Source organism: Astyanax mexicanus, chromosome 13 (assembly GCF_023375975.1).
Source record: "Astyanax mexicanus isolate ESR-SI-001 chromosome 13, AstMex3_surface, whole genome shotgun sequence".
NCBI classification, from domain to species: domain Eukaryota; kingdom Metazoa; phylum Chordata; class Actinopteri; order Characiformes; family Acestrorhamphidae; genus Astyanax; species Astyanax mexicanus.
Window position 1 is genome coordinate 39,308,332 of NC_064420.1, and position 24,489 is coordinate 39,332,820.

General features: G+C 37.4%; 4 long non-coding RNA genes across 51 annotated transcripts in view; 2 read left to right on the forward strand and 2 right to left on the reverse strand.

Annotated features, from left to right (window-relative positions):
* Positions 1-9,441, forward strand: part of LOC125780687 (uncharacterized) — a 124,967-nt gene extending 115,526 nt beyond the window's left edge. Inside the window, exon 2 of the long non-coding RNA XR_007423960.1 lies at positions 8,289-9,441. This is a non-coding gene — a long non-coding RNA (uncharacterized LOC125780687). The remainder of the gene's footprint in view (positions 1-8,288) is intronic.
* Positions 17-2,187, reverse strand: LOC125780684 (uncharacterized). The gene is made up of 2 exons (XR_007423955.1): positions 1,632-2,187; positions 17-483 (listed from the first exon to the last, which is right to left on the reverse strand). It is a non-coding gene; the product is annotated as an uncharacterized LOC125780684 (long non-coding RNA).
* Positions 4,217-12,885, reverse strand: LOC125780686 (uncharacterized). 2 transcript variants are annotated; one of them, XR_007423958.1, is made up of 3 exons: positions 12,671-12,885; positions 5,052-5,165; positions 4,217-4,377 (listed from the first exon to the last, which is right to left on the reverse strand). It is a non-coding gene; the product is annotated as an uncharacterized LOC125780686 (long non-coding RNA). The 2 variants fall into 2 exon arrangements; XR_007423959.1 differs by lacking the exon at positions 12,671-12,885 and adding an exon at positions 5,618-5,697.
* A 623-nt stretch (positions 12,886-13,508) lies between these two features.
* On the forward strand, positions 13,509-22,661 carry LOC125780564 (uncharacterized). 47 transcript variants are annotated; one of them, XR_007423800.1, is made up of 6 exons: positions 13,509-13,661; positions 14,934-15,333; positions 15,373-15,592; positions 16,205-16,259; positions 20,359-20,716; positions 21,872-22,655. It is a non-coding gene; the product is annotated as an uncharacterized LOC125780564 (long non-coding RNA). The 47 variants fall into 47 exon arrangements; XR_007423835.1 differs by lacking the exon at positions 13,509-13,661 and having other exon boundaries at positions 14,615-15,333; positions 21,872-22,049; positions 22,084-22,661; XR_007423822.1 differs by lacking the exon at positions 13,509-13,661 and having other exon boundaries at positions 14,615-15,333; positions 21,872-22,117; positions 22,152-22,660.
* Positions 22,662-24,489: the final 1,828 nt, after the last annotated feature.

Consider the following 24,489-nt stretch of genomic DNA (forward strand, 5'->3'; position numbering starts at 1 on the left):
CAACAATCACAGTAAGTAAACTTATCAAATCAAATCAAATTTATTTGTATAGCGCTTTTTACAACTGGTGTTGGCACAAAGCAGCTTTACAGAAACATGATTACAGGACAAAGAGTCAGACAAAAGATTAAACATAGAATATACAAAATACAGAACCCCCAGTGAGCGCGGAGGCAAGGAAAAACTCCCTCAGAGCTGGAGGAGGAGGAAGAAACCTTGGGAGGACCATCCTACCACTGGTCAAATGGCTTTTAAATTCATTTAAAAAAAATCTTTCATACATCCACATAGGTTTTATATATTCAGGAGTATAGCAGCTCCACTAATGGCTTATAGAGTAAGATGGATGATGAGCAGCTGATCTGTGGTGGTGGATGGAGAAGAGCTGACTTCAGAAACTTCCAGTCTGGCCAGACAGAGGACATGAGAGCCTGAGGGTCCAACATCCCTCGGTATCGGGTCAGACAGGTGGGCAGTCAGTAACTTGGAGGAAGGCAGAGAGATGGAATTAGTTTTGACTGGATTTATGTAAAACAGAGAATATAAAACATTATCAGAGTGTGGCTAATGACTCCGGCAGATCTAAATAAAACAGCCTAACTAAAGGCAGAGAGCCAGAAGGTAACATAGACATGGAGGCTCCCTGAAACACTGGCATCCACCGTGGGTGGAGATAATTTTCTCTAGTTCTAGCTGTGGAAGTGGGTTAAAGACTTCCAACCTAACTTCAGTAACAGGGTTTTGTTCTAGATCAGCCAGACCAGATGACAGAGAGGATGTAATATTTATCTGTTTAATTTTATCCCGAATGTTTTCAATTTTACTATTGAAGAAGTCCATAAAATCGTTGCTGGTGTGAATGGCTGGAATCTGAGGTTCAGTACCTGGCTGTTTTTTAGTTATTTTGGAAATAACACTGTAACCCCTGGGAGATTAACAGCCAGAGCAATACAAAAAAGAACACTTAAGAATAACCAGGGTAAGACCCAGAAAATGAGAACCCACTCGGATCAGAGTATTTTCTTGAAAATTTATTAGACAATAGAAACCACATTTCCCATTATCTCTTAGTTAGCACTTGGAATCACGTTACCCTGTGATTTCCATAGGAAAGTAATTCATTATAAAAATCACACACCGAAAGGTTCACACACTGGGTCCTAATTTTAACACGGCACACTAAAAAGCTGAATCACACAAAAAAAGGACAGTGATCACACTACAACCCCACACAAAATCACACCCTCCTAGAGGGTAATCTTACAGGGGTGGTCCAGGCTCAGCTAAGAGAACTAATGGACAAAGATTAACACACTGAAACAAACAAACAAACAAAAAGAAAATAAACAACAAAAAAAGAAAAATAAATAAGCCAGCTGTCCACACGATCCCATCCAGTGACTCACTGACAAGCTGGCTTATTACAGATAACCATTACACCCCATGAGCAGCCTCAGACCATACCAGCGAATTACAGCTAAAAAACTTTACTTTATTAAGATCACTTTAAAATCACTAAAGAACAGCAACTGGCAGTTAATGGCGCTCCAAGCACATCATTAATCCCATACTGCACTGCTAACAATCCCAGCACCCATTATCAGTTACATGCAGTCACCGTGAACGCTTACCGGGCACCAACCGCCGTCCCCACTGTATACTGCCGTCACACATGCCGGCCATCCAGCGCGAGTACTTCTTCTCTCACCCCAAACACACTCACAGCGTTGCCATCCGCAATCCCATGTGTTTCTACCGCTGCTTTCGGGAGGACCCCGGCTCTGCTTCGGAAGGACCCACAGCTGCCCCTTTTAACGCCAGCCCAAATTACAACTCCAGTGAGCATGCGCAAACGTTCCTTCACTGGTCACCCGGGCTACAACACTAAAGAGAACTCTAGGATTATTTTTATTTATCTCGATCTGTGAGGCCAGATACGCTGAGCGGGCTTTATTTAGTTCTTTTCTATATTTAACAAGACTGTCTTTCCACGCAGAGTGAAACACTTCCAGTTTAGTTGATCGATATTTACGCTCTAAATTTCGTACTAACTGCTTTAAGTTACGAGTTTGATCATTGTACCACGGTGCGAGCTTTTTCTGTCTCTCTATTTTGTGTTTAAGGGGTGCTACAACATCTAAGGTAGAGCGAAAGGTATTTTGGTAACGCTTTATAATACAGCCCGCGTTTTAGAGGCTAAGTACCCTTTACTTACGGTGTAAGTTCTCTGTATGTACCCTTTACTTACGGTGTAAATTCTCTGTATGAACCAGGGTACATTCAACATAATTACTGGGTCCTACAGGTACTTAACTGTAATTATAAATAAAGAACACAGAAAGAACCAGGAACAAGAGAGTAACAACTGGGTAACTTTCTGACACTTACCTTGTACTTAACCAAAACATATGGTATAACGTTTCTGTATTTATCAGTTTATTCAAAATACTTATGGGGTTCTCCTAGTACTTAAATGTAGGTACAAATTAATTCCCAGGAACAACAGTAAAAAAAACTTGATATGTCATTGCCTGCACTTTCCCTACATTTCTGGTGCAATATTAATGTATGTATATATATATATATATATATATATATATATATATATATATATATATATATATATATATATATATATATACATATATGTGTGTGTGTGTGTGTGTGTTATTTAAACATTTTGTTCATGATAGTTATAAAGGTTTCATTCCAGTCGAGGGACTTATCATTCTAATATATTTTATTAGTTTGAATAAGAAGATAATGCTGAGATTTGTTAATACACATTTAGTTGTTAATTTATTTTAATGGATAATGGTGGATAGGTTTCCATCTTCAGTCCTTTTCTGCTCGATTCTTCTCACCGTTGTTGCCTTTGTCTTGCTCCTGGAGTCCTGGTGCACACCTTGTCCTGTAAAGCTGCTTTTTATAACCCCTGTTCTAAAAAGAACTTTAAAGTGTTCTACAGTTCTTACTCTGTAAGTACCCAGTAACTACACAGAAACAACAGAGAGCGGGCTGTATTATATAGTGTGCAGTGATCTGCTGTTCTTACTCTGTAAGTACCCAGTAAGTACTCAGAAACAACAGAGAGCGGGCTGTATTATGTAGTGTGCAGTGATCTACTGTTCTTACTCTGTAAGTACTCAGAAACAACAGAGAGCGGGCTGTATTATGTAGTGTGCAGTGATCTACTGTTCTTACTCTGTAAGTACTCAGAAACAACAGAGAGCGAGCTGTATTATGTAGTGTGCAGTGATCTACTGTTCTTACTCTGTAAGTACTCAGAAACAACAGAGAACGGGCTGTATTATGTAGTGTGCAGTGATCTGCTGTTCTTACTCTGTAAGTACCCAGTAAGTACTCAGAAACAACAGAGAACGGGCTGTATTATGTAGTGTGCAGTGATCTACTGTTCTTACTCTGTAAGTACCCAGTAAGTACTCAGAAACAACATAGAGCGGGCTGTATTATGTAGTGTGCAGTGATCTGCTGTTCTTACTCTGTAAGTACTCAGAAACAACAGAGAACGGGCTGTATTATGTAGTGTGCAGTGATCTGCTGTTCTTACTCTGTAAGTACCCAGTAAGTACTCAGAAACAACATAGAGCGGGCTGTATTATGTAGTGTGCAGTGATCTGCTGTTCTTACTCTGTAAGTACTCAGAAACAACAGAGAGCGGGCTGTATTATGTAGTGTGCAGTGATCTGCTGTTCTTACTCTGTAAGTACTCAGAAACAACAGAGAGCGAGCTGTATTATGTAGTGTGCAGTGATCTACTGTTCTTACTCTGTAAGTACTCAGAAACAACATAGAGCGGGCTGTATTATGTAGTGTGCAGTGATCTGCTGTTCTTACTCTGTAAGTACTCAGAAACAACAGAGAACGGGCTGTATTATGTAGTGTGCAGTGATCTGCTGTTCTTACTCTGTAAGTACCCAGTAAGTACTCAGAAACAACATAGAGCGGGCTGTATTATGTAGTGTGCAGTGATCTGCTGTTCTTACTCTGTAAGTACCCAGTAAGTACTCAGAAACAACAGAGAGCGGGCTGTATTATGTAGTGTGCAGTGATCTGCTGTTCTTACTCTGTAAGTACCCAGTAAGTACTCAGAAACAACAGAGAGCGGGCTGTATTATGTAGTGTGCAGTGATCTGCTGTTCTTACTTTTTTGTTAAATCTTAATAAAAGCAAAAACAATCTGTACAACAATACATAACATTAAACTTATTTATTTATTTATTTACATTATTGATTATACATTTCTTTTAGGTAAGATGTTATATTTTTTGTTCTTCTTGATCTTCTTCTTCTTGTGCTTTTCCTTTTTTTCGTCTATCAGAAAGCAGGATGCGGAATCTTCTGCCCCTCTCCATCCTGCTTTTGTCCATAAGAAAAAAAATGAATAAGTTTACTTTTTAGATGCAATAATATGTATCATTAATTTCAAAGCATGTCACACAAGTTTTTAGCCTTTAGCAAATACTCATTGTGCATTTATAAAGCGCATATATATATATATATATATATATATATATATATATATATATATATATATATATATATATATATATTGTTACCTGTTAAATAAAAAACAATTACAAAATGTAACAGAATACAGTAATTGACTGTCAGCCAGATTAATAAACATACAGTTGAAAGTTTACATACACTCATGGACACAAATGTCATGGAAATGTTTGCAAATACAGATTTACACATGAGTGATCACAAAATTATGCAAGATAGTTTTGTCACTGGATCAGAAATAATTTAATTAATCAACTGGCCAATAGGAAAGTTATAATAGCATCATGCTTTTTGGCAATAGATCAGATACATTAAAAAAGGTAAAGGGAAAATTAAGAGAGTAGGAAAGCTCAGAATTCTGCGGCTGAACCTAAAACTATCAGCTACACTGCTGAAGCCTTTACATAATTGGATGTTTCACAAAGACAATGAGTCAAAATGCACAGCAAAGGAAGCTGTGGAATAAACAAGGCAACGATTTAAACAATAATTTACACATCCACCTGAACACACACACACACCTGAAGGACCTGCAGCCATGTCAGGAACAGATGTTAATTTGTCCACATGTTCCTTCAAAACTGTGCATTCATCATGTAGGAATTTGATTTCCACCTTTAGCTTTGCCACCTCAACTAAAAACAAAAACAAAAGAAAGTACAACATGTTAAGAGTGTAAAACTTTGTGCTGCTTGAGAAAATGTTTCAGGCTAATGTATTAATAAAAGAGTCACACCCCTAATGTATGTATTTAGTTTAATAAATGGTTTCATTTATAATTAAATATAAATTATACAGATGCAGTTAGTCACATTTAAGGTGGAGGGGGATCACTGTTTGTAAAATGCCTGGATGATGGTGCAAAAATATATACAGTGCCTCAAATAGGGCAGTGCAACAAGATGATATGTTTCGTTATGACAATAAAAAATGTCTATAGTTTAGTATTAAGGTCTATCATCTATCATCTATCATCATGGGTGATGCACCAAGGCTAATAGGTAAGGACACCACACTGGGTACTTGGAAAAGTTTGCAACATCAGCTCCACAAGTGCATAGGACTGATTTAAAACTGATAAAAAAACCTCATGATGTTGTCTCTTTAGGTGTTCATCTCTTTAAGTTGGGTGCTTAATTTCATTTCAGTTGAAAGAGAAAGTGAAAAGCATGTTATTATTTGTGTTATTACAATTTGATAATTTTGAGTTTCTCAATAAAATGAAATAAAATATAAACACACTTTTACGTGTAATTAAATATGTAAAAAGAAATAAGTCTTGTGGTTAGTTTATAAGATGAAATGACTGAATTTATAGACAATGTCTAGTATTTTCTTATATATAGTTATCAACTCGCCCTACGTCAGGATAGAAATGTTTGATCAAATTGCAAGGCCCTACCTCCGAGTAGTATTCAAACCCCTACATATTTTGCAAGCTAAACAGTCACAATTAACAAATAATCGTGAAATATGGCCTATACATGGCCCTGAACATGTGAAATACACTGTAGCCAAAAAAAAAATATTCTCTGTTTAATTCATTTTTAAACATTTTGAAAAGTTAAAAATCAATTATTATCCACCAATTCAAACCACCAGAATTCTGTTTGGTTCCCTCAAGTTTTAAAATGTATTTGAGCTATTACAAACAATGAGCTTCACGTGCTTTGATTTGCTAGTTTTATAGGACTCCGAAATGTGGTTTAAGGACAACGAATAGACATTTTTCCTAAGTTGGGTATCCAATTACTCCAAATTGATACAGTAATATTCTTTGTTACTCAATCTATTATTAGTATTGAATGTTTTTTTAAGGCTGTCTTGGTAGCATTGGATAATAATTTGATTTGCTGGTTTTAAAGGACTTTGAAATGTGGTTTATGCTAAAGCGATTGGACATTTTTTCTTAAGTTTGGTATCCAATTACTCCAAAATGATACAGTAATATTCTTTGTTATTCATGTCATTATTAGTATGGAATGTGTTCTTTAAGGCTGTCTTGGTAGCATTGGATAACAATTTGATTAGATTAGATATTTTTCTCTAAATATATTTTACTCTAAAATTTTACAGTAATATCACTTAAAATAACATTAACAGTATGGAATGTCTTTTTCACTGATTTCATTGTCTTATATGATAACAATTAGATTTCTTTTGGTTTTATAGCCCCGAAATCTCTTTTAAAAAAACACGTTTTTGGTATCAAATTACTCCAAAATGATACAGTAATATCACTTCAAACATTTATCTGGGATATATGAGAAAAAGATCACTAAGAATTTAGTGCTGTGATATGATATTAATTTGATTTGCTTATTTAATAGCTCTTTTTCCAAAACGTTACACTGTTCTACAGATAAGCAGCGGTCTTTCTGGTGTATATTTGTGGATTAGACCTCGTTAAATCATGTTTATTTAGGTGTAAAACTAGTTTCTGATTCATTTTAAGTCTCTGCACGAGAAGCGCCAGCCTCCACTCCTCCGGGTGCGCTGTGCACGCGGCTACAGTAAAACACGGTTTAGACGCGCACTCCAGTTTTCGGTGTAGATAGCGCGACCGAGCGTTTTCTAAGTGCAGATGGCGTGACCGCGGTCACAATTTGCTGTTACGCCCCTGATGTAGGGTAGAGGAGGTGAGGCAGTAGGGAAAGGAGGGGGGGTGTATGTATGGTAGAGAAGGAGACTCAGGAGGTAAAGGGGGGGTTGTAGAGGGAGAGAGGCAGTCGCCCGGGCAGCACATGGACGTCGTTTGAGCATCAGGTAAGGACGTCTGTGCGACTCCGTGCCAGTGAGTAAACAAACTGCCACAGACGTTTAAACGATGGAGCTGTGAGCATCACATCAGCGTCGTAAAAAGAGCTCAACCCCCTCCGTTTCCTAACTCTTTCTCTTAAAGAAGGTTTCTAATAAGGCTCTCTATATTATAAGTGAACAAGTGAAATCCATAGGCATACGCCATGTAAAACAAAAAAGGACCAATAACTTGCAACACTAAATCAGAAAAGGCTTCTAAGAACATATTACAGATATAAATACAAATATCCGCCTGCGATCGATCGAGTGAATGATTTTCAGCCTGTGCTCATATATATTGAGTCTGGTGCCGATGACGTCACAGAGTTATTCTGACCATCCTATGAAAGAGGGCAGGATGGTCAGAAGGACTTTATGACGTCATAGGTGGCTCGTGACGTCATTTGCGGATTTTCTATAAATAGGAGCACAGGCGGAGATTTGTACTCATATCTGGAATATGGTGATTTCTGAGTGTGAGCAGGTGGACTCTAGTAGCTCCAGGCGGGTGGACTATCTTGAAACCTTTTCAAACTATGTGGATAATATTGCGAATGGTATATTTATTGTCTTGGGATATGGTGTGTGTGCGTTTTTTTACGCAGCCCTTTACGGGATGGCGTGCGTTGTTAGATTCCTTAATTATTTAGGAAACGGAGGGGGTTGAGCTCTATTTACGACGCTGATGTGATGCTCACAGCTCCATCGGTTAAATGGCAGTCTATTTACTCACTGGCACGGAGTCGCACAGACGTCCTAACCTGAAGCTCAAACAACGTCCACGTGCTGCCCAGGCGACTGCATCTCCCCCTCATCGCTCTCTCCCGCTCCCGCGGGAACTTCTGCCTTTCTCCCTCCTCCCCTCTGTCTGTCTATCCTTCTCCCCTCTGTCTGCTGACTTTCAAAAAATAAATAAATAAATAAACATCCTTGTACGAAAACCATACATTCCAAGCAAGGTAGTTTATGGGAGGTAAATCCTGTCAAACATAAAACTGAAATGCAAATACCAAAGGCGTAGGAGCGGGATTGACATTGGGGGACACACATTTGTTAATATGAATCAAAGCCCTCCCTAGGGACTAAGAACAAAGTTTGTGGAATTACATTTAATCACAAATAAACAAAATATTTTTTTTCTGTACTTCTGTTTATTATTAATTCAATCCAAATTAAGGTAACCTTACAACCTAAATATTTCACTCAAAATTACATTTACTGTTGTTAGAAATTACTTTTCGTTCAATGTCTGAATTATATACACATATGACCAAAACTGATCAGTTATCATATTTAAAATAATATAACAACATATTTGGTTATTATTATTATTATTATTATTATTATTATTATTATTATTAGCATTATTATTAGCATTAGCATGTTGTCACGCAGCCTGACTCTCCTTCCACACCTCTGGACTCCACTTCCCAGAATCCTTTGGGTTATGACGTCACCGTCAGTCGCTCGCCTTCGCCCAATCACGTTACGCTCCGGCGCTCAGACTCACCTGTGTTCTGAGGAAGGTCCGGGTTATGCTCTCTGTTTTTCTGTATTTAAGGTCGCACTGTGTAATGTATCTTCGCGAGGTATTGTCGACTTATGTTGCGTACTAAGCGGTTTCTTCCTGTTCTTTAGTGATGGGCAGATGAAGCCTCATTGGGTGTATGGCACATTTCCCAAACTGTGTCGACACTGTGTTGAAACTGTGTTGCTGTATCACTTAATGGCGACATCTGCTGGACTAAGAAAGTCATTGCAAGCAACTGCGCGAGAAAACGCATCGGTCACGTGGTTTTCCTTAAAATGATACGCGGTCCGGCTTAATGTGAAAAAAAAAACAATATTAGCAATGAATATTAAATAACAGATTTATTAGACCTATTGCATCTGGTTTTGATTACTTACAACGGCCAAGTTGTGGGTAAGGTCTTCAGAATGGGAAAACGACCTTGACCATGACCTTTTAATGTCAAAATCACCTAACATGGTCATAACAATATCAGAAATGAATTCCTCATACCATAATTAGTCTAAATTGAGGTATTATATGTGTATATACATTCAGAAACAAAAAAGTTCTATTTTCATCATAGACGATGGCAGCCATATTTGATTAGACCATTGCAGAATTCGTGGCACTATGGCGGACGAGCACCTCAGGGATTTTTCATGTCTAGGGACTCACTTACTCAGTTCAAGTGAGAAATTCCCCCAACACCAAATTGCGAACAGGTCTATAGGCCAGGTACAGGATTATTGGCACAAGATTGCAAGTATGGGAACACTCTGGATCAAATGCTGAGAGATCAACTTGTATGTGGAATAAATTTCAGATTGCATTGGCTACAGAAATGGCCAATAAAAATTTACAGGATCTCCAGACAAAACCAATAGCAGCTATAAAGAGGGTCTATGCATAATGTTTGGAATTAAGCGGTTCCACAAGTATATCTATGGTAGAAGATTCACCATCTATACTGACCACAAACCTCTGATATCTCTTTCTCATGAAAAGAAACCTGTGCCACAAATGGGGTCACCCAGAGTACAGAGGTGGGCCATTCTCTTGAGAGCTTACGAGTACAACATGGTGTACAAACCTGGAAAACACCATGCAAATGCAGATGCCATGAGCAGATTACCAGTGCAGGATGCTCCAGAAGAGGAGGAATCAACAGAACAAGTTCTTATGGTAGACTTACTGGATGAACCTCCAGTGACAACAGCTCATATAAAACGTTGGACAGCAAGAGATGTTGTACTTTCACAAGTCCATGAGTGGGTCCTGAAAGGATGGCCTGAAGTGGTGGATGCTCCATTCAAGCCATATCGACAGAGACAACTGGAACTAAGTGTAAAAAATGGATGTGTTTTGTGGGGCAACCGAGTGGTAATTCCTATTCAAGGTAGTGTGGAAAAACTTATGAAGAAACTTATTTTACCTTGGGTGTATTGACAAATATCTTACAATTATGATTACTTATCTTAGTGTCTATAATTACATAATCATTGTGTGAAACCTTGTATTTTATATGCATTAACCAATACTCACACTATATTTGATCATTTTTATTACTCACAGTGTATTTTATACACATTTATATAGAAGATTAACCAATACTCACAATATATACTATTTACACATATAGATAAACATTGTTTGATCAGGCATGTGACTAACACAGACTTTATTATGACAAATTAACCCACATGATACATAAGGCATGTACTAACACATAGGATTTATTATATGGCGGACTAACCACGCGTTACTTACACATTAACATATAACATATGAAATATATTGTGTGACTATTGTGTAGCTCATGCTTGAAGTATTTCGTTCACTGCATGTTTCTGACTAACGGCCATCAATCATCAGCTAGTGCACTCTGTATGAACTAAATTGATGCAAAGGCTTAAGGGACGAACAGTGCGGCCTTTCTCTGTGCGTGCAAAGTCCTTCACCTACCAAAGCGGGACGAGGACACGCGCACATAGGGAGTGCGGCACTGTCTAATTACTGAAACAATATCACACTGTCTGACTGGACCCAGTCAATTCTTGAAACAATACCACACTGTCCGGCTGGATACAGTCAAGGCCAAACACTAGTGGTCCGGTCAGACCTGTGAAACTTGAGTACTAACACGTGAAATTACGCATGCTAACATGAGATGATTTTAGCAACGCCTCATCAGCAGGTTTCACGTCATTTGGGGTATAAACATGGAGTCAGATCAGAGGGGGGTCAGAACTTATACTGGGACGGCTGTTAGACGGTCTTTCATGTGTGGGTTCTCCTGGATATTCAGTACTTTGTAATAAATACTTGGTTTGCTTTCAACTTCACTCCACCTGTCTGCGACTCTCTATCAAACGAACACGTAGGGGAGTTGTACCCCGGATGAGGGGTGGGTGTGGACCCATCTTTCATTTTCTTTTCTATCAAACGAACACGTAGGGGAGTTGTACCCCGGATGAGGGGTGGGTGTGGACCCATCTTTCATTTTCTTTTCTACAACAGTAGACACACACTGCTAAAGCAACTTCACCAAACACACGCCCATTTGTACATTTGGTGGCCTGGCATGGATGAGGCGATTGAGATAGAGGTAAAGAAATGTACTGAATGTCAAAGGAACCAAAGATCTCCAGCTTGTGCAATTTTGCACCCTTGGGAGTGGCCAGGATCACCCTGGTCTAGGATTCATGTGGATTATGCAGGTCTCCAAGTGATTAGAAATTTATGCTACCAACACTGCCACCACCCATGTAACCATTGAAAAATTGAGAAAGTGCTTCAGTGTGCATGGATTACCTCAGATGTTAGTCTCTGACAATGGCACTTGTTTTACAAGTGCAGAATTTGAGATGTGGACAATGTGTGACAAAATGGAATTCAACATGTCACATCTTCTCCCTATCATCCATCAACCAATGGTTTGGCAGAAAGGGCGGTCCAGACATTTAAAGAGGGAATTAAAAAAATGAAAGGCAACAGTCTGGAAACCAAATTCTCCAGATTTCTTTTCAACTACAGAATTACCCCTCAAACAACAACAGGTTCCATCACTGGAAGGATGGTAGTCCACCCACCTTCCTAGCTTGTAGAAGTTTAAAATGGAAGATATAGAAAAAAAATGACTGCCTGTTTTGTTGTAAAAGTGTGTTTGTATCCAAGTTCATTTTAAGGTTGGTAATGTTGTTACGGGTTAATCATTTTAAATATTTGACAGCTTAGGTGGGGGGAGATGTGGCATATGTAGAAAGGTTATGCAATTGTTGCTTCAACCACTAGGTGGCACTGTATATTTCAAGTTACCCTGAAGTACAACTAGGCAGGGGACAGCAGAGAAAATCCTATTGAAGACAGGATGTCGGTCATTTCTGATCTGTAAGAGAATTCTGTAAATAAACAGTCAACCTTCATCTGAGTTTTCATTCATTGTTATAAGAAGACGTTATAGCAATAAGATACTCAGATTTTTAATTAGTTAGGTTAGCATGGTCTATCTGGATATATAAGATAGTCATATTTTAATCAGTTAGGTTAGCATGGTCTATCTGGATATATAAGATATTAAGATTTTTAATTAGTTAGGTTAGCATGGTCTATCTGTGTATATAAGATATTAAGATATTTAGGAATTTACAATTGATAGGCTCTCATTCATTAATGTTAAATGCCAGTAACTATATTTGTGTTGTCTTAGCATAGGTTTAGTTCCCTAAATATGCATATTAAGAGGGGGTTAATTCACCAAAATGCTTCAATGCATGTTAGTTTGATTGTGATGTCCTGATAATACAGTCAGGTTTTTTTAAGTGTACTAACCTGTAAAAGTGGATCACAGATGGTGTATCCTGCTCCAGCTTCACTGTGCTGATAGATAGTTTTTGCTGCTAACTTCCATGAACTATTTACAGCAGAGGTCACCAACTGGCGGACCGCGGTCCGTGTCCGGACCCAGACGTTGTCCGATCCGGACCCAAACCGAAACTAGAGAGAAGGATTTAATTCTGACCGTATTCATTTAAAGCGGCGGAACGTTTATTGTCTTTATGGTTTACGTGCAGCGCAGTAAGCACACAGACCAATCGCATGTGCTGTAAAATCACCAAACGCCCTCATCTGCTGTGCAGATGCGAGCGCGACCCACTAAACATTAGACGTCTTATGGACGTGCAGATCATGTCTATATTGCGTCGGTCGGTCCAAGACCAATTCTGTACGTCTACACGACGTGCAAACTAGGTCCGCTATTTGGACGTCTAACTATGACCCCACTTGGACGTCAATATGCAGTTAAACATTTGAACGTCGGACTAGGTCACTTTTTTGGACGTCATGGGGACGTCTAATACAGGTGCAGGAAATTAACGTTATTTAAGAATATATTTATTTTTAAATGTACGTCAACATTGTTGTTATCAATATTGTTAATCACTATGAATATTGATTATTTTTGATTAAGCATCATTTATTTCTAATTATTTATTTGAGTATTATATTTTTATCTATTTAATTCATTAACGAATGTAGGTATTTATTTACGTATTTTTTTATTTTTATTTGGAAATGCAATTTATGTGGAAAATTGTTAAGTTGATTTCAACCAGTCAACGCCACTCTGATTTGCTGAGACCGCACGTCATCATAAACTCCACTCTGATATGCGAGGCAAAACACGCTCAACATTTTTTGGCTGCTGCAGTAGCTCAGCTCAGCTCAGTTCAGCCCAGCTCGTTCAGTTCAGCTCGCTCAGCTCAGCTCAGCTCAGCTCAGCTCCGGACCGGACAGGACTCAGCTGCCACTAAGCTATAAGGTAAGACGGCATGTATAAGTTAATGTATTTGTAGGGTTAGTTGTTTTAGCTCTGTGGTCTTAAATCATCTGAACCTGCTGTTGCCTCTCTTCCCAGGCAGTTAGCTAACTAGCTAGCTAGCTAACGATAGCTAAACAGTGGCCATAGTTAAAATGGAATTGGAATTACTTTTGAGAACGAGCATAATGCCAATAATATTTACTGTAACCGAAGCTTTAACGTAGAAGCATTGTCCGGTCATTAAGTCAATGCACTAACCAGAGCTAGGCTGATAAGCCAATCTAAGCTAAATCAAAGAACCGTCTTTGGCTAAATTTTAAGATAGCCTTAAGTTATATAAGTTTGTGGAACCCACAATTAACCTATGCAACTGGGGGCAATATCAAGTGCATTTTGAATAGCCTGAAGAAGTAACTTAAGTTTATGTTAATACTACATAAATAAGGCAATTTAAAATAGTTTGTTGTGGGAAAACATTTATTAAAATAGCTTAATATGATGTGTGAGAATTAAAACGGCAAGATAATTCTCGTCAGGGGTTAAATGTGTATTCCCGCCTTTAGCTTAGCGTTAGCTTAGCGTTAGCTAAGCCATAGCATGAAGAAGTAAGTTTATGTTAATATTACATAAATAAGGCAATTTAAAATATTTTGTTGTGGGGAAAAATATTAAAATAGTTTAATATTATGTGTGAGAATTAAAACGGCACGATAATTCTCATCAGGTGTTAAATGTGTATTCCCGCCTTTAGCTTAGCGTTAGCTTAGCGTTAGCTTAGCGTTAGCTAAGCCATAGCATGAAGAAGTAAGTTTATGTGAATATTACATAAATAAGGCAATTTAAAATAGTTTGTTGTGGGAAAAAATGTATTAAAATAGCTTAATATGATGTGTGAGAATTAAAACGTCAGGATAATTCTCGTCAGGTGTTAAATGTGTATTCCCGCAGTTAGCTAAGCCATAGTGTGAAGAAGTAAGTTTATGTTAATATTACATAAATAAGGCAATTTAAAATAGTTTGTTGTGGGGAAAAAAATATTCAAATAGCTAAATATGATGTGTGAGAATTAAAACGGCAGGATAATTCTCGTCAGGTGTTAAATGTGTATTCCCGCTGTTAGCTTAGCGTTAGCTAAGCCATAGTGTGAAGAAGTAAGTTTATGTGAATATTAAATAAATAAGGCAATTTAAAATAGTTTGTTGTGGGGCAAAAATAAATGGCCATCTTCAACATTTTCTGAGATTTCTAATTTGTCTTTTTCTACTTGTGCAGATGGAGGCATGAAATGTGACGGGACAGCCACCGAGGACTTCATACAGATGTGTACTTCGGAGCATCTCAAACATGCACCACAAAGACGTGGAGGACACACCGCTGTCTCTCGACCTAGAATCTTAATGAAAGTATAATGATGTTAAGGGAAGGTGTAATGTAAAGTTGTAATGGTGTTAAGGGAAGGTGTAGTGGAAAGGTGTGATAGTGTTGAGGGAAGGTGTAATGTTAAAGGTGTAATAGTGTTGAGGGAAGGTGTAATAGTGTTGAGGGAAGGGGTAATGTTAAAGGTGTAATAGTGTTGAGGGAAGGTGAAATGTAAAGGTGTAATAGTGTTGAGGGAAGGTATAATATTGTTAAGGGAAGGTGTAATGTAAAGGTGTAATAGTGTTAAGGGAAGGTATAATATTGTTAAGGGAAGGTGTAATGTTAAGGGAAGGTATAATATTGTTAAGGGAAGGTGTAATGTAAAGGTGTAATAGTGTTAAGGGAAGGTATAATAGTGTTAAGGGAAGGTGTAATGTAAAGGTGTAATAGTGTTAAGGGAAGGTGTAATGTAAAGGTGTAATAGTGTTAAGGGAAGGTATAATATTGTTAAGGGAAGGTGTAATGTAAAGGTGTAATAGTGTTAAGGGAAGGTATAATATTGTTAAGGGAAGGTGTAATGTAAATGTGTAATAGTGTTAAGGGAAGGTATAATATTGTTAAGGGAAGGTGTAATGCAGGGGTCTCAAACTCATTTTTGCCGAGGGCCACATTGGCATATTGGCTGTCCTCTGAGGGCCAGATGTAACTTATAAATATAAGAAAATGTAACCAGATGTAATATAAAATGAATGTAATTACTCCTTAATGTTAAATAACTCTCAACATACTATTTATTCAATCAAATATTACAGTTGCATGGAAAAATGTTTGCTTGTTGCTCTATTAACATAAATCCTTTTAATTTGTCATGTTATGAAATCCAAAAACTCCATCAATCAAGAACCAAACTATTCAAGTGAATAGAAATTACATCAAGTACAAGTTATATTAACTTTGATCAAAACGTTTGATACTGAAATAAGGCTTAATAAATATAAAATCAAAAATTGTGAGCTGTGACAGATTTAGCATTTCCTCAGATTTAGCAGTTCCTCATCCAACCACTAGTCGGAGCTGCAGCTGCAGCACCACAAGCCCGCAGTCTTTGCTTAGTCAGAGCTACAGCCCAGCCACGGGCTACAGGGCTCAGCTCAGCCAGTCAGGTGTAATAGTGTTGAGGGAAGGTGTAATGTAAAGGTGTAATAGTGTTGAGGGAAGGTATAATATTGTTAAGGGAAGGTGAAATGTTAAAGGTGTAATAGTTTTGAGGGAAGATGTAATAGTGTTGAGGGAAGGTATAATATTGTTAAGGGAAGGTGTAATGTAAAGCTGTAATAGTTTTAAGGGAAGGTAAATGTTTAGTGAAATTGTTATGGTGTGAATCTAAGGTGTATGTTATGTTGATGTAAAATAAAGGCATTAACCCCAAATGAGATTTACTCATTATGTTTATTATTATATTAATGTTTCCCCAAACAGAAAGGGTCAATTTAAAATCAACAGTGGTAAGATGGGGGTAATTAATTTATCCCTTGCTTTTACTGGTTCTTTGCAGGTTGACATGTTTTGGAAAAAGTGAGAGGGTTGAAATGCAATTTATTTGTAAAGCATATTGTGTATAACTAACGTGCATAACTAGTTCCAGAAGGTTGTGAACCTGTTCCAGTAATTGTTTGGCTTAGCTTTGTATGCGTTTCCAGTTATCTGCTGAAACTGGAACAATGGAACAGTTGCCACCGTCTGAAATGGCACTACAGTTATGCAGGGAGCCTCAAAGTAGTTGGTCTATAAAAACGTATACATGTAAATTTCACGTAGAAAAGACGTCCACAACGACTTAATTTAAACTAGAATTAGCCCTTATCCGGAGGTGCGCACCAGAAAAATAAATAAAAATACTACCTTAATAAAAACATATTAACAGTAATGTAACCTAGCGGTGTTACTTGGAGGAATTAAAAAGAAACAACCGAGACAACAGTGCAAAATATTCCACTTTACTCCACCTGATCAGAACTCAGCAAGAAAAAAAAACCTCCCTCCCTCGCTCGCAGACGCGCTCTCTTTAATCCCAAAACAACCCTACCTCAAAACTAAGGCAACCCCCACGGGACAAAAAGCATTGGCAACTTCCCACATTAGTTTTACACACTACATAATAAAGTCTGATACAGTAATAATATTAAATGAAATAAAACTGCTGTTTTTTTTTAAAAAAGCTGATATTTTGGTCAAGTTCAACAAACATTTCTCCATACATTGTATGATTTGTCATTCATGTAATAATCATGACAGGCAGGCGCAAATCTAATATAAATAAAATTAAATAGAATAAATAAACCATTTTGAAACAAAGCTAACATACAGATTCACATTAATAGACTTGATAAGTTCATTTATTTAATGATAGGTTCATAATGTAATTTATTTAAATTTTAAAACAATACATATTGTTGAAATATACTAGTATGTGTATTTTGTTTTGTCTTTCAGTATACAGTATATAATACTGTATATAATACAGTATATAGTACTGAATCATAACACTAAAAGTTAAAAATAGCGACGGTCCGGACCTTGGCCTGGCAAAATTTTCTCTAACTGGACCATAGTGAATTCTAGTTGAATACCCCTGATTTACAGGCTCCACGGTCCGCCATTGCCTGTAAAAAAAAAAAACAAAACAAAAAAAGGTCCATTGGAGTGAACGGAGTTGACCCGACTCTCTCTCTCTCTCTCTCTCTCTTTCTCTCTCTCTCTTTATGGCTCTGGGGTAAGGTAGGGACCAGTTAGGAAGAGATACAAACCCGGGAGGAGAGACTCGCCTAAACTGTAGTTACTTATGGGGCTCGATTTGAAGTTAACTCGACAGTGTCAGCAGCAGGGAGAAAGAGGAGAGATCATACATTTCTCCTTTGACGTCGCGGAAAACAAGACAACGTGTAAACCGTGTGGGGCGACTCCATCTCCAGTAAAACACCACTAATATTTCAGCTTCTGAGGACAAGAGTCCCAAAGATCTCCATGCAGAAATCAGCATTTTAATGCTAATGTTATTTCATGAGCTGAAACTCGGCTGTGTACTAAAAGACTGTTCTGTAAAGTTAAGGTTACTGATACAGAACTCTCTCAATAATACGAGAACATCTGTTTAATCTCACAGTGGGAAACATATAACTTAGCTAGTGTTGAAGCAGGAAGAATCTATTAACTTAACCCAAAAGTCTGTGTAAAGTTTCTTACTGCAATTTCTCATAAGTTTCTCACTTTAACTCATGAAGTCTCTCAGAACATCCTGAGAGCATCTCTACAGGACAGTGTGTGAATGTGTGTTTTTGAGCTCATTTATAGACTGTAGCTACAGTAGGTGTGCTGGGTTAGTGCTGAAGATAAAACTAGATCCTTTAAAAGCTGTGTTTTTGCGTCTACAGCTCTGTTCAAACTATAATTTAACCATTCGAATGATTTCTAGAACAAAATTTGAAATGTAAAATATTTAAAGTCACATACATAAAATAATAATATACATTAAATAATTCATAAATATAAATATATTTCACATTCAAACATGAACAATATTACACAACTGGTTAATAAATGTTTAATTCTTTATAAATGTATGGGTAATTATTCAAGGGAATTGATGGAAAAGCATTTACATTTACACCCTTTACATTTTAGTCGACTAAATTGACTGTAATTGTAGTCGACCATATTTTTATGATAAAACATATCAGAGGGCTAAATTATGACTAAAACTAAATCAAAATTTGTTGTCAAAATTTACACTGGGTGTAGCTATTCCTAAACATAAAGCAATAATACCATTCAGTGCTTCTGATATTATAATAATATTATATTATATTATATTAACCGATGGAGCTGTGTGAGCATCACATCAGCGTCGTAAATAGAGCTCAACCCCCTCCGTTTCCTAACTCTTTCTCTTAAAAAAGGCTCGCCACGTACTGTAAGCAATTGTACAAAAAATGACCTAGGCCATAGACTGCTATACAGTTAAATACTAGTGGAGACACAACGCGGTCCAGATATTTCCACCAGGTCTCTTGATCTTCACTCGCCCCCACCGGCCTGGAGCTACTAGGGTCCACCAGCTCACGCTCAGGAATCATCATATTCCAGCTATAATTACAATCTCCGCCCGCGAACAAGCGCGTGAATGATTTTCAGCCTGTTATATTTATAGACTTTGGCGAGTATGACGTCACAGAGTTCTTCTACCCATCCTATGAATGATTGACATATGCTCCGCCCTTTACTGTGGCTCCGGGCTGCTGCGTTACCCTTCTATGACGTCATAGATTTGTAGATTTGTTAATATGATGTGTGAGAATTAAAACGGCAAGATAATTCTTGTCAGGGGTTAAATGTGTATTCCCGCCTTTAGCTTAGCGTTAGCTTAGCGTTAGCTAAGCCATAGCATGAAGAAGTAAGTTTATGTTAATATTACATAAATAAGGCAATTTAAAATAGTTTGTTGTGGGGAAAAAAATATTAAAATAGTTTAATATTATGTGTGAGAATTAAAACGGCACGATAATTCTCGTCAGGTGTTAAATGTGTATTCCCGCCTTTAGCTTAGCGTTAGCTTAGCGTTAGCTTAGCGTTAGCTAAGCCATAGCATGAAGAAGTAAGTTTATGTGAATATTACATAAATAAGGCAATTTAAAATAGTTTGTTGTGGGAAAAAATGTATTAAAATAGCTTAATATGATGTGTGAGAATTAAAACGTCAGGATAATTCTCGTCAGGTGTTAAATGTGTATTCCCGCAGTTAGCTAAGCCATAGTGTGAAGAAGTAAGTTTATGTTAATATTACATAAATAAGGCAATTTAAAATAGTTTGTTGTGGGGAAAAAATATTCAAATAGCTAAATATGATGTGTGAGAATTAAAACGGCAGGATAATTCTCGTCAGGTGTTAAATGTGTATTCCCGCCGTTAGCTTAGCGTTAGCTAAGCCATAGTGTGAAGAAGTAAGTTTATGTGAATATTAAATAAATAAGGCAATTTAAAATAGTTTGTTGTGGGGCAAAAATAAATGGCCATCTTCAACATTTTCTGAGATTTCTAATTTGTCTTTTTCTACTTGTGCAGATGGAGGCATGAAATGTGACGGGACAGCCACCGAGGACTTCATACGGATGTGTACTTCGGAGCATCTCAAACATGCACCACAAAGACGTGGAGGACACACCGCTGTCTCTCGACCTAGAATCTTAATGAAAGTATAATGATGTTAAGGGAAGGTGTAATGTAAAGTTGTAATGGTGTTAAGGGAAGGTGTAGTGGAAAGGTGTGATAGTGTTGAGGGAAGGTGTAATGTTAAAGGTGTAATAGTGTTGAGGGAAGGTGTAATAGTGTTGAGGGAAGGGGTAATGTTAAAGGTGTAATAGTGTTGAGGGAAGGTGAAATGTAAAGGTGTAATAGTGTTGAGGGAAGGTATAATATTGTTAAGGGAAGGTGTAATGTAAAGGTGTAATAGTGTTAAGGGAAGGTATAATATTGTTAAGGGAAGGTGTAATGTAAAGGTGTAATAGTGTTAAGGGAAGGTATAATATTGTTAAGGGAAGGTGTAATGTAAAGGTGTAATAGTGTTAAGGGAAGGTATAATAGTGTTAAGGGAAGGTGTAATGTAAAGGTGTAATAGTGTTAAGGGAAGGTGTAATGTAAAGGTGTAATAGTGTTAAGGGAAGGTATAATATTGTTAAGGGAAGGTGTAATGTAAAGGTGTAATAGTGTTAAGGGAAGGTATAATATTGTTAAGGGAAGGTGTAATGTAAAGGTGTAATAGTGTTAAGGGAAGGTATAATATTGTTAAGGGAAGGTGTAATGCAGGGGTCTCAAACTCATTTTTGCCGAGGGCCACATTGGCATATTGGCTGTCCTCTGAGGGCCAGATGTAACTTATAAATATAAGAAAATGTAACCAGATGTAATATAAAATGAATGTAATTACTCCTTAATGTTAAATAACTCTCAATATACTATTTATTCAATCAAATATTACAGTTGCATGGAAAAATGTTTGCTTGTTGCTCTATTAACATAAATCCTTTTAATTTGTCATGTTATGAAATCCAAAAACTCCATCAATCAAGAACCAAACTATTCAAGTGAATAGAAATTACATCAAGTACAAGTTATATTAACTTTGATCAAAACGTTTGATACTGAAATAAGGCTTAATAAATATAAAATCAAAAATTGTGAGCTGTGACAGATTTAGCATTTCCTCAGATTTAGCAGTTCCTCATCCAACCACTAGTCGGAGCTGCAGCTGCAGCACCACAAGCCCGCAGTCTTTGCTTAGTCAGAGCTACAGCCCAGCCACGGGCTACAGGGCTCAGCTCAGCCAGTCTGGAGCGTTTTGAATTTTTTTTAAGTTCCTCTGTGTATGAAATAAAATAACCCCACTAACCGGATAATACAGTTCTCTACAGTTCATCTTTCAGCCCAAGCAGCTAACAGCAGCAGTTTAGAGCAGCTGTCACGGAGGCACTGCTCGGATTACATTATAAACAGGTCAGCGCGCTGCTAACCTCATGATGTTTATAACTACGGAGTTTAGTGGACACACCACGGCTGCAAGGTTAAACTGTTGAAGGCTACTGAAGACTATTAAAGCAGGCAACGCAGCGTAAGCAAAAAAACAAAAACCACACACACACACCAAAATACAAGTTAAAATAAAATATGAAAACGAACATAATAAAGCATAAATAATTAAATTGAATTGCGGGCCAGATGTATGTTTATTTTGTTAACCCGTGAGGGGCCGTATGAAACCGCGTGGGCAGGTACTTTGAGACCCCTGGTGTAATGTAAAGGTGTAATAGTGTTAAGGGAAGGTATAATATTGTTGAGGGAAGGTGTAATGTAAAGGTGTAATAGTGTTGATGGAAGGTATAATGTAAAGGTGTAATAGTGTTGATGGAAGGTATAATGTAAAGGTGTAATAGTGTTGAGGGAAGGTGTAATGTAAAGGTGTAATAGTGTTGATGGAAGGTGTAATGTAAAGGTGTAATAGTGTTGAGGGAAGGTGTAATGTAAAGGTGTAATAGTGTTGATGGAAGGTGTAATGTAAAGGTGTAATAGTGTTGAGGGAAGGTGTAATGTAAAGGTGTAATAGTGTTGATGGAAGGTGTAATGTAAAGGTGTAATAGTGTTGATGGAAGGTGTAATGTAAAGGTGTAATAGTGTTGAGGGAAGGTATAATATTGTTAAGGGAAGGTGAAATGTAAAGCTGTAATAGTTTTAAGGGAAGGTAAATGTTTAGTGAAATTGTTATGGTGTGAATCTAAGGTGTATGTTATGTTGATGTAAAATAAAGGCATTAACCCCAAATGAGATTTACTCATTATGTTTATTATTATATTAATGTTTCCCCAAACAGAAAGGGTCAATTTAAAATCAACAGTGGTAAGATGGGGGTAATTAATTTATCCCTTGCTTTTACTGGTTCTTTGCAGGTTGACATGTTTTGGAAAAAGTGAGAGGGTTGAAATGCAATTTATTTGTAAAGCATATTGTGTATAACTAACGTGCATAACTAGTTCCAGAAGGTTGTGAACCTGTTCCAGTAATTGTTTGGCTTAGCTTTGTATGCGTTTCCAGTTATCTGCTGAAACTGGAACAATGGAACAGTTGCCACCGTCTGAAATGGCACTACAGTTATGCAGGGAGCCTCAAAGTAGTTGGTCTATAAAAACGTATACATGTAAATTTCACGTAGAAAAGACGTCCACAACGACTTAATTTAAACTAGAATTAGCCCTTATCCGGAGGTGCGCACCAGAAAAATAAATAAAAATACTACCTTAATAAAAACATATTAACAGTAATGTAACCTAGCGGTGTTACTTGGAGGAATTAAAAAGAAACAACCGAGACAACAGTGCAAAATATTCCACTTTACTCCACCTGATCAGAACTCAGCAAGAAAAAAAAACCTCCCTCCCTCGCTCGCAGACGCGCTCTCTTTAATCTCAAAACAACCCTACCTCAAAACTAACGCAACCCCCACGGGACAAAAAGCATTGGCAACTTCCCACATTAGTTTTACACACTACATAATAAAGTCTGATACAGTAATAATATTAAATAAAATAAAACTGCTGTTTTTTTAAAAAAAGCTGATATTTTGGTCAAGTTCAACAAACATTTCTCCATACATTGTATGATTTGTCATTCATGTAATAATCATGACAGGCAGGCACACGCAAATCTAATATAAATAAAATTAAATAGAATAAATAAAGCATTTTGAAACAAAGCTAACATACAGATTCACATTAATAGACTCGATAAGTTCATTTATTTAATGATAGGTTCATAATGTAATTTATTTAAATTTTAAAACAATACATATTGTTGAAATATACTAGTATGTGTATTTTGTTTTGTCTTTCAGTATACAGTATATAATACTGTATATAATACAGTATATAATACTGAATCATAACACTAAAAGTTAAAAATAGCGACGGTCCGGACCTTGGCCTGGCAAAATTTTCTCTAACTGGACCATAGTGAATTCTAGTTGAATACCCCTGACATATAACATATGAGATGTAGCTCAGGCTTGAACTATTTTTTGTTTACTGCATGACCCTAACTAACGGTCATCAATTCGACTGGTACGGGGCTAAATTGCTACAGAAGAGGCCTTAGTTCAAAGCGGCCTTGATGAGCAAGTGCCTCCCTAAAACCTCTGCTTCCAAGAGGGGGGTGACGCATACTCACACAGATAGTGCCACGATGTGCCATGATGGAAGAACACAGTCAAGGCCAAACATTAGTGGTCCGGTCAGACACGTGAAACTTGAGTACTAACACGTGAAATTATGCATATTAACATGAGCTAATCGTTAGTAACGCCTCATCAACAGGCTTACGTCATTTTGGGGTATAAACGTGGAGTCAGATCAGGAGGGGGGTCAGAACTTATGCTGGGTGGCTGTTAGACGGTCTTTCATGTGTTAGTTCTCCTGAATATATTCAGTTTGTAATAAATACTTGGTTTGCTTTCAACTTCACTCCACTGTCTGACTCTCTCTATCAAACGAACACGCAGGGGAGTTGTACCCCGAACAAGAGGTGGGGGTAGCCCACCTTTCATTTTCTTTTCTACAACACTAGTGTTGAAGCAGGAAGAATCTATTAACTTAACCCAAAAGTATGTGTAAAGTTTCTTACTGCAATTTCTCATAAGTTTCTCACTTTAACTCATGAAGTCTCTCAGAACATCCTGAGAGCATCTCTACAGGACAGTGTGTGAATGTGTGTTTTTGAGCTCATTTATAGACTGTAGCTACAGTAGGTGTGCTGGGTTAGTGCTGAAGATAAAACTAGATCCTTTAAAAGCTGTGTTTTTGCGTCTACAGCTCTGTTCAAACTATAATTTAACCATTCGAATGATTTCTAGAACAAAATTTGAAATGTAAAA